General features: G+C 56.8%; 1 long non-coding RNA gene across 1 annotated transcript; it reads right to left on the reverse strand.

Annotated features, from left to right (window-relative positions):
* Positions 1–560: 560 nt before the first annotated feature.
* On the reverse strand, positions 561–6,253 carry LOC121072473. Its single transcript, XR_005821240.1, has 3 exons — positions 4,135–6,253; positions 3,304–3,464; positions 561–794 (listed from the first exon to the last, which is right to left on the reverse strand). It is a non-coding gene; the product is annotated as an uncharacterized LOC121072473 (long non-coding RNA).
* Positions 6,254–12,003: the final 5,750 nt, after the last annotated feature.

Genomic DNA, 12,003 nt, shown 5'->3' on the forward strand with positions numbered 1-12,003 from the left:
TACAGAGGCACACCACAGCAATGCTGAGTAGCTGGTTTTCTTCCGTATTCATCTGGTTTATATGCATTACACAATACTGTACATTTTTACAGCAGTGCTCAGGAACCTGGAGTTTGAAAGTATGAGCTGATGTTCAGCCCTTCTTACTCCATCTTACATAAAACTGTCAGAAGCAGCATCTGTACTGGACAGAACAGTCGTGATACTGAGGCTAACTTGCCCACAACACTCTCCATCAATACTGTTGCACCGTCTTGCACACCAAAACAAGGTGGCTTCAAGTAACTGCCTTTTGGGGTTAAAGCATGGCCCAGGCTAACTCTTGAGACATGTCCAAGAGCTGTTTCAGGGAGTGCTAGTTGGCTTGGGCCAACACCATGCCAAGAATTGGTCTAAATCTTTGGTGGCACAGGCACATGTTCAGGGGCCCAGGAGCGTTCCTAAAACTGCTAGATTTTTATTATTATTGATAAATCTGCTGTTAGCTGGCACAAAATGTGCCTTGATATGCATATGTTAAAAATATTTAGGAAAAAAAAGTATTTAAAACCTTTCAGTTGTGTCAATAATTGTATTTTTGATTGCAGTAGAGATGCACAAATGTAGCAGGAACATGAGAATGTGGTGCTGATGAGACTCTGCAGAAAATGAACAATGAGAGCTTTCATGGCACCCCAAAACTCAGGTCGTTACTGAAGCTTTCAACACCTGAGCTGATGATAGGAATAACTAAATGTGCCACTTCGTCATGGCTGTGTAGTGCCTTTGCAGGAGGCGATGTGTGGTCTTTGTTCCTAAATGACAAGAAAAATAGGATAGAGAAGGAAATATACGTGATTCAGAAAGGATATGCAGTACAAATTATCCCCCCCCCAAAAAAAAAAAAAGTTTTGAAACATTCAAATTTTCAACTTTTTGTCGTGGTTTGAAATAGAAATTTTTTTTTATCATCTTGAAAATTTTGTTAAACCAGAAAAAAAACATCTTATATACAGCTCTGAGCAAAGTATTACAGCAAACCTCCAAACAGGGTATCAGCAGGCCAAAAGAGATTCTGCAGCCCACCAGAAGTGCTAGAAAAGACTTGTGGTGCAGAGAAGTTTGCCTTCATTTGCATGAGAAGAAAAAGTTTGCATGACTCTAGAAGTGATGAAAGATAGCTGAATAAAGGCTCAAGGAACTGTGACTGTAGTGAGGGAAGTGGGTGGACAGATCCCTGTATACAATAGTGCTAAGAGATGTGAAATTGCTAAAATAGCCCCTGCCTAATGTAATCACCTTTCAAAGAATATTTGAGAGGCATTTTGTCAGTCAAATATAAACAAAGACTATGTTTGAAATTCAAAACTTGTCCAAAGTCATTTTTCTTTCAAAGATTGTTTCCCCTGCTTGTGCTCTTGCTCGTGCTTTGAAAAAGACATCTTTTAAAGGACAAGCTATTTTTAATTGTTTGAAAAACAAAACACAAAACCTTTTACAAAGCAGTAAGGAAAGCCAAATGTATCTTCCAATAACTCTGGTCTTCTAGGAGCAATAGCAAACACAATAGAAAGTGCATAAAAGCATTCATTACCCAGGAACTTTTAGGAAATGCTGGTGCAATTTCTAGAGCAGATATCTTATAAGCATATAGAGAGAACAGTATGCCATGGTACCAGTAATTTTGTTTTACCGTTTATAAAAAAAAGTATGTATATATATAAAAGGCTGTATCAGGATAGTAAGTTCAGATCTTATAATGGCTTCTAATTCTAAAACATTCCAGACTGCATTACAAACTAGTGGCGTGATCCCTTAGCTGTCCCTGCACAAGACTGCCACTGGCTTCAAAGGCAGTGCTGTGTTCAGACTGACACAGGATCATGACCTCAACCCAGAGACAAATTATTCACAGTGTTTGCTTCAACTCGCACTGAACAGGAACGACTGAAAGGAAAAGGAACAAATCTTTTGATACTGTCCTATTAGCAGTTTTTAAGGCAAGAAATTAAAGAATAATAATAAAGTTCTTATTGCAGTCAAACTTATGTTGGGAATCGAATTGTGGAGGATGTAAGTTGGTGGCATCGAGATTGGACCCTGAATACTATTACATCTGTGACATTTCATAGGGTATCCTCTGGTAGCTCTTATAATCACAGATAATCAACTCTTCTGTCTTGCATCTTGGACCCCCAAGTTCTGTGAACAGTGGGAACAGTGGCGTGTGGTTTCTAGTGGGTTTGTCTTGTGGCTGACTGAGCTAGGAGTTTCTTTCCTGCAGGTGGAGTGTTTATATAAGCTTTCTTCCTCTGCTGATCCTCTCCTGTCTAGTAAGATGGGTTTGTCTTGAGGCAGATCGCACCGGCGGACTACTGGCAGGATTGCCCTGCTCTCCCCATCTCCGGCTCACTCACCGCTGATGGGAAGTTTCTCCCTTCTCCTGGCTGTGCAGGTCTCCCTAGCTACTTTTGAACCATGGCTTGTTTAACCATCAGCTGCAAGCTTGTAGAGGGAGCTGTGGGTATGTCAAAACCATGCATAGCTTGATTTGTAGGAAACTGGACTGCAAAAGAAATCAGTCACTGGCACTATTTGTAGGCATTAGTAGAAATTATCTCAAAGGGAAATGTTAATTCTTGTGCACTTGCATGGCTTTAATTGGTTGCAATGTCAGGCACCAAAAAGATTCAAAATCAATATATCCCTTTGTATGCTCTACCCCTTTTATGCTTGGAGTATGAAGATAAAAATAAAAATAAAATAGGAGTCTTTGCTCCAAGAAGGCCTCTGGGAGGGCACAGAGCCCAGCTCTCCTCAGACCCTCCACTGTCCTGCTGGGAAACCTGTGGTTGTACAGCGTGGGGAAGGAGGAGGGCTTGTGGCCCCCACTGCCATCCCCAAGAGAAAAGTCACTCCTCCACCAGCTCAGGGCCACATCCTGCTGTCCTCGTCCGCTCAGATGGCCAGCTGCAGCCGGGGCTTGGGATTGGGCCCTATTCTTTAAAAATTTGGGGTAACGGCTTGTGCATTACCCATCAGTCATAAACAAATGAAAGAGCAATCCAGCCTGGCAGTTGTGCAGCTACTTTCCATGCCTCGTTTCCCACCGAGCCTACCTCCCATTTTGCTTCTATATTAGCTGTTGTTTCTAATTTTTGCAAAGGGTCGGGAAGCCTGTCTTAGCTGCAGTGAGTAAACTGGCGGGGCAGCAATAAGGAAACTGTTACAAAGGAGGGGCCGCTACACTGTGCAGAGTACTTAATTGTCTTAATCGAAAATACATGAAAAAAACAAAAACAACAACAACAACAGAAAACAGACCTCAGACTTCCTCTCCTTTCCTTTTCCAAGCTGCGAGGCACCCGAGGCCGCACCAGAAGGGGCCGGCCCTCTCCCTGGGCTCTTGCCTAGGGAGCTGCCGAAGGCGGTGTAGATCCGGGTGAGCGGGCTGCCGGCGGGCCCAGAACAGCAGGGCCGTCTGTCTAACCGAGGTGGCAAGCAAGAAAGTGATTTACTGGGTTCTCTTCCTCGTCACCCCCCTTTTCTTCCTTTCCTTTCCCTTCCCCGCCCCGCTGCCGCACTGCCCCGCTCGGCGCTTCCCGGCGGGGTCGGGGCTGAGCCCGGGGGGCCAAGGGTCTGCGGGCGGCCCCGCCGTGCCCCCCCGGGGGCGAGGGCAGCGGGCAGGCAGGCGGGGACCGGCCGCCTCCGCCAGGGAGCCGCGCCGCCGGCGTGCGGGGGCAGCCGGAGGGCTGGTTTCGTTCGTACGGTTGCGACTGCTCCGCAAATATTTGCTTGGCTGTGGTCACCGCCGAGGCAGATGTGCCGGGGGTGTGCTCCCAGGGCGCTCTGTTCCCAGCCTCGGCGGGGCTTGGGAAGCCTGCGAGCGGCCGGGCTCCCGGCCCCGTCCCCGCCTTGCCGGCGCGGAGCCCCCGTTGTTCCCTTGGCTCCGTGCGATGGTGGCCGTTGCTCCCCCCCAGGCTCCCGGGGCCGGGCGAGGGGGGTGAGGACGGGGGCGCTCCCGCCCCGGTGCCAGCTGTCAGGCGGAGCTGCTGCTGCGGGCATGGCCGGGGGAACGGCCCTGGGGAAATCGCCCAGCGGTGAAAACCTGGCCCAGCACCCTCCGTTTATAGGCCCACGGAATAGCACCCTCACCTGCCGGAGGGAGCCGAGGGGTGTGAGAAGGATGAGTACGAGCGAAGGACGGCGTTAGTTATGCTGCTTGCACCGTCTGGGTTCCCCGCGGAGAACCGACGGACTCCGAGGATGGCGGCCAGGGGGGATCCTGCCCCGGGGGCATGCTGCAAGAAGGGGAGGGCCCCGGGCGTTTGGTAGGCTTGGGCCGCCGGCCTGGCGGTGCTTCAGCTCAGCCGTCTTGGTCTGCGGAGCGCCAGAAAGAGGGAGGTGGCACAGGCTGCCTCCTCCCCGGGCTCTGAACACTGCCCGGAGGCCTCTGCCAGGCCCGGGCGGCGCTGGGAAGGGCTGCTGCCCGTGCCCTGTTCTGCGCACTTGGCCTGCGCCGGGCGCTCTTCCTGTGCCTGAGACGCCCCTGCGGTCGGGGGGTTGCTGGAGACAAGGGAGCCACCTCCCAGCCCTGTCTATCGCCGCGCTGTCGTCGCCCCGGCCCGCAGCACCTGCGCCCTGTCCTGCTCCGGGCCCCGCGGGCAGCGGCGCTGTGCCGGTGGCGAGGGCAGTCGCCGAGGTTGGCAGTGTGCAAGGCCAGCCACTGCTGAGCCTTCCCTGCCGGGCGGCAGGAGCGGGACCCTCCTGTCCCCATCCCGGGGCAGCCTGGGGAAGGTCCCCGTCTCCTTCCTAATCGCTGGGTGGGCGAGCTCGGACTGGGTGCGTAGCAGAGCAAGATGAGGGACAGAGGAGGGAGCCGCCGGGGCGCGGGGGGCTCAGAGCAAACCTCCGAGGTGGGCGCTCCTCTCCCGGCCGGGCGCACACGCCTCCCCGGGCCGGAGCGGGGCAGCGCTTTGAAAAGCCGCCGCAGCTGCCCGGCAGGGTGGCCGCGCTTTTGGGCAACCTCTCTAGCAAGTGCATTAGTAAAAGGCGTGGGGCTGGAAAAAAAAAAAAAAAAAAAAAACAAAAACACACACACACACACAAAAAAAAACACATTGCTGAAATGGAACAAATCCCTCCCCGTTGTGCGAGGGGAGAGTGGAGCCGCTCGCACAGTGTGCGCCCGGGCAGCCGCTGCGTCTTCGGGCTGCTGTCCGCGCTGCGGGGATATGGCACCTCAATTGCAGCCCCAGTCATCCCCTCGGATCTGGTTCAAAACAGGCTGGTGCAGAGGGGCAGGGTGCTGACAAACCGCCTTTCCCCTTAGCAATTTTGCGCAGAGACGCCACAGAAACCGAGGGGCTGCTGCTGTTCGAGTCGGGATGTACAGAGCTATGCCCAGGGACAGAATAAATACCTGCAAAGAACTGAAAGCGGCACAAGTTGTTGCAGAGATGAATTGATCCAGTAATCGCGAGGGCTATAACACCCTTGTTTATGCTAAAGCATGTGACACAATCTTCAAAATGTACTAGCTCCGAGTTACCACCTCTTTATTACTTATACAAGCTAATAGGTGAAGTGACTTTTACCTTCTTTACTTGAAGGAGGCTCAGAGAAGCAGACAGGTAATTCCACGCTGCTAATTTTTATGATGTGATGGGTAGGGAAGGGAGAGGTTAAAGTAAAAAATAGAGACCGATTGCAAGATGTCGGAGTTGAGTGACCAGCTCAGATCTCATCTTTCTGTTTTGAACTGCCGTTGCAAATACGTTAGAAAATCTGGCACCTAATCTGCCCGTGTGTGAACCGATTTGTTTTGTCCGATGGTTTAGTAATAGGCACCTCCTGTTCTGTCACTAATTTGAAATCTCTCTATTATGTTAGCGCTTTAAATCAAGTTTTCAGTTGTTGCGTTTTAGGGTACGGAGCGAGGGGCACGGTACAGCAGAGCATTCATTCCTCTCGCTCCGGGCGCTCGAGTGCCGGGGGAGGGATGTGAAGGCGCTCGGGAGCGGAGCGCTCCTCTCGCCGCCTGCCTCGCTGGGTGCCGGCAGTGCGGCAGTGTTACACTTGGTCTCTCGGGTGAGACTTACCAGGCTTAAGGATAAAAAAAAAAAAAAAAAAAAAAAAAAAAAGTGTCTCGTACACAAAACGGCCAGAATATTTACAGGTAATTGTGAATGTCAAATACTCCACCGTGTTGACGAAGCGCAGAGGTCTCGGAGCGTTTCGTCTCTCGGAGGTGGGGAGGCTGCGGCGGCGTGGGACCGAGTGCTGCCAGGGGCGCCGGGGGCCGGCCGCCCGGCGGGGCCGTTGGGCCGAGGGCCGGGGGCCGGGGGTGCCCTGGCTCCCCCGAAAGCCTGGCCGGGAGGAAGTAATCGCGACACCCCCGCGGGGCCGAGAGGCGCTTCCCGAGGCAGGAGCGCAGCTTTTCGTGGCGCAGAGCAAGTGAGAGCTGCCAGCCCCGCTGGGGACAGACCCGCTGGTTACGTCCTGATTTAGTCGAGTGATTCCGTGACGGGGAGCGGACGAGCACCGCGTCTGGTCTTGGTTTGTAATGGGATTTCAAACGGCGGATACCGCTAAACGGTCCCTTTACAAAGCTGAAATTTGTCACGGGAGCTCCGGCGCGGGCTGCCGGGGAGCGGGGCTGGCGGCACAGCCCGTGCTGCCGGGGACCCCCGCGCTCCCCGTCTGCGCCCCACGGGCACGCAGCCGCCGCCGGGCACCGCCGCCGACCGGTTGGCGCTTCGAGCGTTCTCCTGAGGATCCGGCCCCGTCAACGGGGAAGGGGTGCCCGCGACGAGTGCCACCCGCCCTGTCCCGCTCCTCACACCGGCCCGAGCGGGCCCAAGGTCGGGGCCGGCGGCGGGTTGTTGCGCGCCCGCCGAGGCACGGGCACGGCGCCCTCGGAGGCCGGGGAGGCCGAGCGAGGCCAGCTCCGCGGAGCCCAGGGGGCAGGAGCAGGGGGCAGGTGGGCTCCGGGCCGTGCCTCCAGGTCCCCCGCCGGCCAGAATCTGCCCGGACGCGTCTGCCTCGTCCCGCCGCGCCGGACAGCCGGTAGCGGGGCGCCCCGGGACTTTCGGCCTCCCTTGAACCCGCCGGGAGAGGCCGGGTAGCCCCAGACCTGGGGGGTCCCATCGAGAGCCAAGTAAAGCCCTAGCCCCGAGAGCTCTTTGCAAGTGCCTGCGCATATAGGAAGGAGAAGTCCTGAGGTCAGGGAAAACGACCACAGGGTTGTTTGCAGGCGGAAAGGCGACAGGATTTGGCCTCTTCCTCCCCCGGGGCCCCATCTGTGCGTCCTCTGTGGAGAGCGCTCTGTCGGTAACACCACAGGGCTTGCGAAAGCCTTAAAAACCTGAGTGTTACCCGGTGTGCCGCTTGCAGCTTTCCAGCTGCGGTGATTTCCACGAGGACAGGGACGAGCCCGCTTCGTGGCGCGACTTGGGAAGGCACCGAGCTGCTTGACATTTGCTGGAGCTGGGCTGTGGCACGTTTGTTGGTCTTGTGCGTGAGGGTGCGTTTCCTCGATCAGTTCAACGATATTTTCAGCCTTTACAGTTCAATAAAACCTCTGTTGTTTATCTTCACTCGAAATCCCCTGCCGCGTCTGCCCCCTTTCTCAGGGCAGATCCGCAGCCTTCAGTTATTTGCACAGAAAACTATAAATCCCCAGCCCCAGCCTTGCAGCCCGGCCACCCCAGCTGCTGGCCGGCCCTTGGCTCCGGCGGGGAGCGGAGCCGGGGAGGTGGGGGCACGGCACTGCTCCCAGGCACCATTTTGCGCTGCGGGGAAGGAGCCGCCGGGAGCCGCCGCGCCGGGCTCGGAGTGCTCCTCTGCCGCCGGCGTGGCTCACCGGGGCGGCTTGCGCGAAAAGCTCGGCCCGTCTGGCACGGGGCGAAGTTGGGATTTGGGAGAAAAACGGCCCCGGTTCCGCAAGGAGTTCAGGCGCCAGAGCACCGCAACGCCCGGCACTCCACGGCCGCGGCGGGGCAGGGGAAGAGCGCTGAGCCCGGGGCGGTCCTGGGGCCGCTGCTCCGAAGCGCCTCCGTCCTCTCGGCGCTGCAGCCCGGCTCTGGCCGCCGGGACGCCGCGGGCGCTTGGGAGGCGGCGGTGCCCGACGTGGGCGGGCGATGCTGTACTCTCGGCTCGGAGCCGGGCGGGGGAGACGGGCTGCCATCTCGCTAATTTACATTAAATCGTTGCAATTAAAACGATTCGTGCCCCGGGGTGCAAGTTCTCGGCGCTGCACGCTCGGAAAGCCCGGCTGGGCTCCGCCGGCCCTCGCCCCCATCTCGAACAAGAGCGCGGCGAGAGGCGAGAGCGGGCCGGGCGCGGAGCCTCCCCCCGGCACCCCGCGCCCCGCCGCCACCTACGGGGGACACAGGCAGGTGCCGGGCTGGTCTCGAGGCGACGCCGGGCGGCGGGGCCCGGCTGCCCCCTCCCACTTTCGTTGCGGCGGCGGCCGCTGGGAGCTGCCGGAGCCGCCCGGCCCGGGGCGCCGGCGCTCGGGGGCCTCGGGCTGCAGCAGCCAAAAGTGTGCCCGGGCGGTGGGGAGCGCCTCAGCACTTGGTGGGGGTTTCTTTCTCGGGTCTGGGGGATATTCTTTACTCGCAACGAAGGAGGCGAAACTCTTCCTTCGTTTCTGACTGTGAGCTGCTCGTTTGAAGAAGAGCCGCGGGGCACGGGCAGTTCGGGCTGCCTCTCTGTTCCCGACAGTTTAAAGCATATAAACAGATATATTTGAGGAAAAGCCGTACAAAACCGAAAAGTCACGCAAGTCTGCTAGGGTGAGGCGAGTCGATGAGCGTGAAATCTGGCGGAAGAAATCCCTCGCGGCTCGCCGTGCAGGCGTGTGATTGCGGAAAAACGCAAACCGGCGGCCAGGGGGACAGGACAGGCAGGGGCGGGAGGCGAGTGCGAGGAGCAGCGGGGAGCCGCAGCTGGCCGCGGGGCCGCAGGGCAGGGAGGCAGCGCCACGGCACCTGGGCAGCGACCGCTCGGCCCCCGCGGGGCGCCCCGCCGGCCCTGCCCTGCGCTGCCTGCCGGGAGACAGCTCCGGCCGAGTCCTGCCTTCCTGCCCGCTGGCTTCCGGGGAGATTTCCTCCTTGGTCCGCGGCTCCTTCTCTGTGTACTAACGTTAGCGGCAGATACTTATTAAAAAAATCTCAGAAGGCGAGGGTAAGGTCTGCAGACATAGTGGTGCCCTCCCGCAATCGCTTAGTCGGAGCCCAGACGTCTTAAAGACGCTTTTGTTTTTGTGGTGGTGGTGTTTTCCTTTTCTAACTGGCACATTACAAACGAGACGTGCGGACCCCGGGGGCTCCGGGGGCGGCTCGCAGGGGAGGCAGAGCCGCCGCGCCCACCTCCGCCGGCTCCCGCGGGGGCTGCCCAGGCACCCCGGTGCTGCCGGCCGCTAGGGCTCGGGCGGCGGCCGGGAAGGCACCGGCGGCCGGCTGGGAAACGGCGATGTCGCGGCCCGCCGTCCCGCCGGCACTGCCGGCCCGGCCCGGGGCTGTCCCCGTTAAGGGCTGCGGACGAGGCCGGGCTGGTCCCGTCGCGGGGATCGGGGCCGAGCCCGGCGGCCCAGTTTTCGCCTTAGCGTCGCGCCCGAAGCCTGGCGAGTGTCGAGCGAGAGCTGGCGGTGGCGGGGCCGGGCTGTCCAACAAAGGGGGCTTGCCGGAGGGGCAGCCGGCTGGGAGAGCCTCGACGGCATGCGGCGCGCCGGGCGAGGCGGCAGGGTGGAGCGACGCTGCCGGGCCCAGGGCACCGGCGCGACCCTCCCGCGGAGGGCAGCGGGACCGGAGCGGCCCGCAGCGCCCAGGAGGGGCCGGTGGTGCCGCAGCAGGTGCCGCTCGCACTGCCCGGCCGCACCGGGCCGCGGGGGCCGCCGGCGGGTGGGAAGCCGCCGCCGTCTTGGGCTGCGCCGGCGCCGCCGCCCGCGCGATGGCGCTGTGCGAAGGGGAAGGCGCCGGGCGGGTGGTGCGGGGCGGCGGCGGCCACGGCCCCTGCCTCGAGGAGCGGCGTCTGGCCCGGGACCCGCGGAGACGGCGGCCATCGGGAAGGGAGGGCACGGAGGCCCGGCAGGAGAGAGCCGTCCTGCCCTGCCGGAGCCTGCCCGCCCCGGCGGTGCCCGCTGCGGCCGCTGCCCCGGCGGGGTCGCCCCTCTCTCTTCCTTCCTACCGGCCGCGGCGCCTCCGCGCTTCGAGGTGGCGCCCCACTGGCCGGCTCCCCCGGCACCCAAGCGGCCGGGCTCCTGGCTCGGCCCAGGCCGCGGAGCTCCGCCGCGCCGCGGGGGACCCGGACGGCGGCTGCACAGGCGGCCCCCCGGGCAGGCTGCGGTCCCCGCGCAGCCCGTGGCCTAGGGGAAGCAGGAGGAGGAAGGGGGAAAAGCAGGAGGCGAGGAGCGCGCCTGGGAGCCCGAGGGCAGAGCGCTCCGGGGGATCCCGCTGCAGACACCGCGGCCGGCTTTCGGGCGCAGCCGCGCCGGGCCAGGGCGGTCCCGGGCCCGGGCCCGAGGCAGCCCCCCGGCATCGCGGGCGGCGGAGCCGCGGGAGCGTCCGGTCCCACACCGCCGGCCGCTTCCGAAACCTGCGCAGGAACTGAGCCGCAATGGCTTCAAAAGTGGTAGTTAATGAAAAACAAACCTTGCCAAGGAGGTGTTTTTGTTCGTTTGTTTTGTTCAGATTTTTTTTGGCAATCAACCACTTGAGGCGTCCATAAACTTCTGTAACGGGGAGCGCTGGAAGCTCGGAGCGCATCCACTCCTGCTCTCACCAGAGTGTGCGAGAGCAGAAAATTCTCACACTGGAGTTTGTGTTAGAAAGAGAAAAAGAGGTTATTAATAACAATTAAAAATCCGATTCTTTTTATAACGAGATCGCGGGACGGATTGGGGAAAGCGATGGGAAATAATCGCCCGTTTTTTCCCAGTGGAAATAACGACAACATGTGAAAATCATGCACTGGAGAAAGAAATATATATATATATATATATATATAAATATATAATTCGAAACAGAAAGAAAAGACTTTTATTGGGAAAAATATGTTAAAGAAAAACAAGCATTTTGTATCGTAAAATCTGTCCAAATTAAATGAAGTTAACAAAACAATTTACCAGCCAGCAAAATGTCTATGCAATCGGTTCAGTTTCCCCTCAGTTTTAGTAACAAAACCCTTTGCTTCCGTGTTGACGTTTTCAAATGGTTGCCGCTCCTGATTGCAAAGTTAAAAGAGAGTTTTGTAGAAATGTTCAGTTTATAAATACACGAATAAACACATAATTAGCGATCCTAAGATTCCCGTGAACGCACAAATAAAAAACTGGCTGCCAGTGGGGAAAAATGCAAACACGACATAAAGGTGTAGAGGATTCATTGCAAATAAAGTAATTGCTACATATATATTTAAATGTATTTAATTGTATGCATTATTTAAATGCTCTTCTGAGTAGTTTAATAATTTAGAATCGATAGTTTTCCTAAAAACTTTATAAAATATTTACACTTAATAAAATATTAATCGATCAACAAGCCAGTTGTACTCTTACAGGAGCTTTACTAAAGTCCTGTAATCGTGCTGTTGCCACACGTCTCCACTGTTAAGGAAACGATCATTGACAAAATGTAAATGAAGATCTTCAGACGGTGGTGTTTATAAAATATCTCATTAATGGGCTTGGATTGAATCTCTCCATCCATCCACATCATCAGATATAATAATAGTAACGAATCAGACAGGGAAGATCCTGTCTAAGCCATTGGCATTTTTTTTTCCAGAAGTACTGAAGTCCTAAATCACCAATTCTTCTAACTTTCTGGCCATTGATCCGCGGGAATTCGTAGTTCCACATCAAAGGTAAGAACAAAACATTATTCAATTATTCGATAGCTGGTGAAAAATGTTAACTTCCTGCTACACAGCTCTTTGAGATTTTATAAAAAGAGAAAAAAAAAGGAAAAAAAAGGAGGGGGGTGTACTTAGATGAGGTTATTTAAAAGAAAAACGGGAGTT

Source organism: Cygnus olor, chromosome 6 (assembly GCF_009769625.2).
Source record: "Cygnus olor isolate bCygOlo1 chromosome 6, bCygOlo1.pri.v2, whole genome shotgun sequence".
In the NCBI taxonomy this organism is placed as follows: domain Eukaryota; kingdom Metazoa; phylum Chordata; class Aves; order Anseriformes; family Anatidae; genus Cygnus; species Cygnus olor.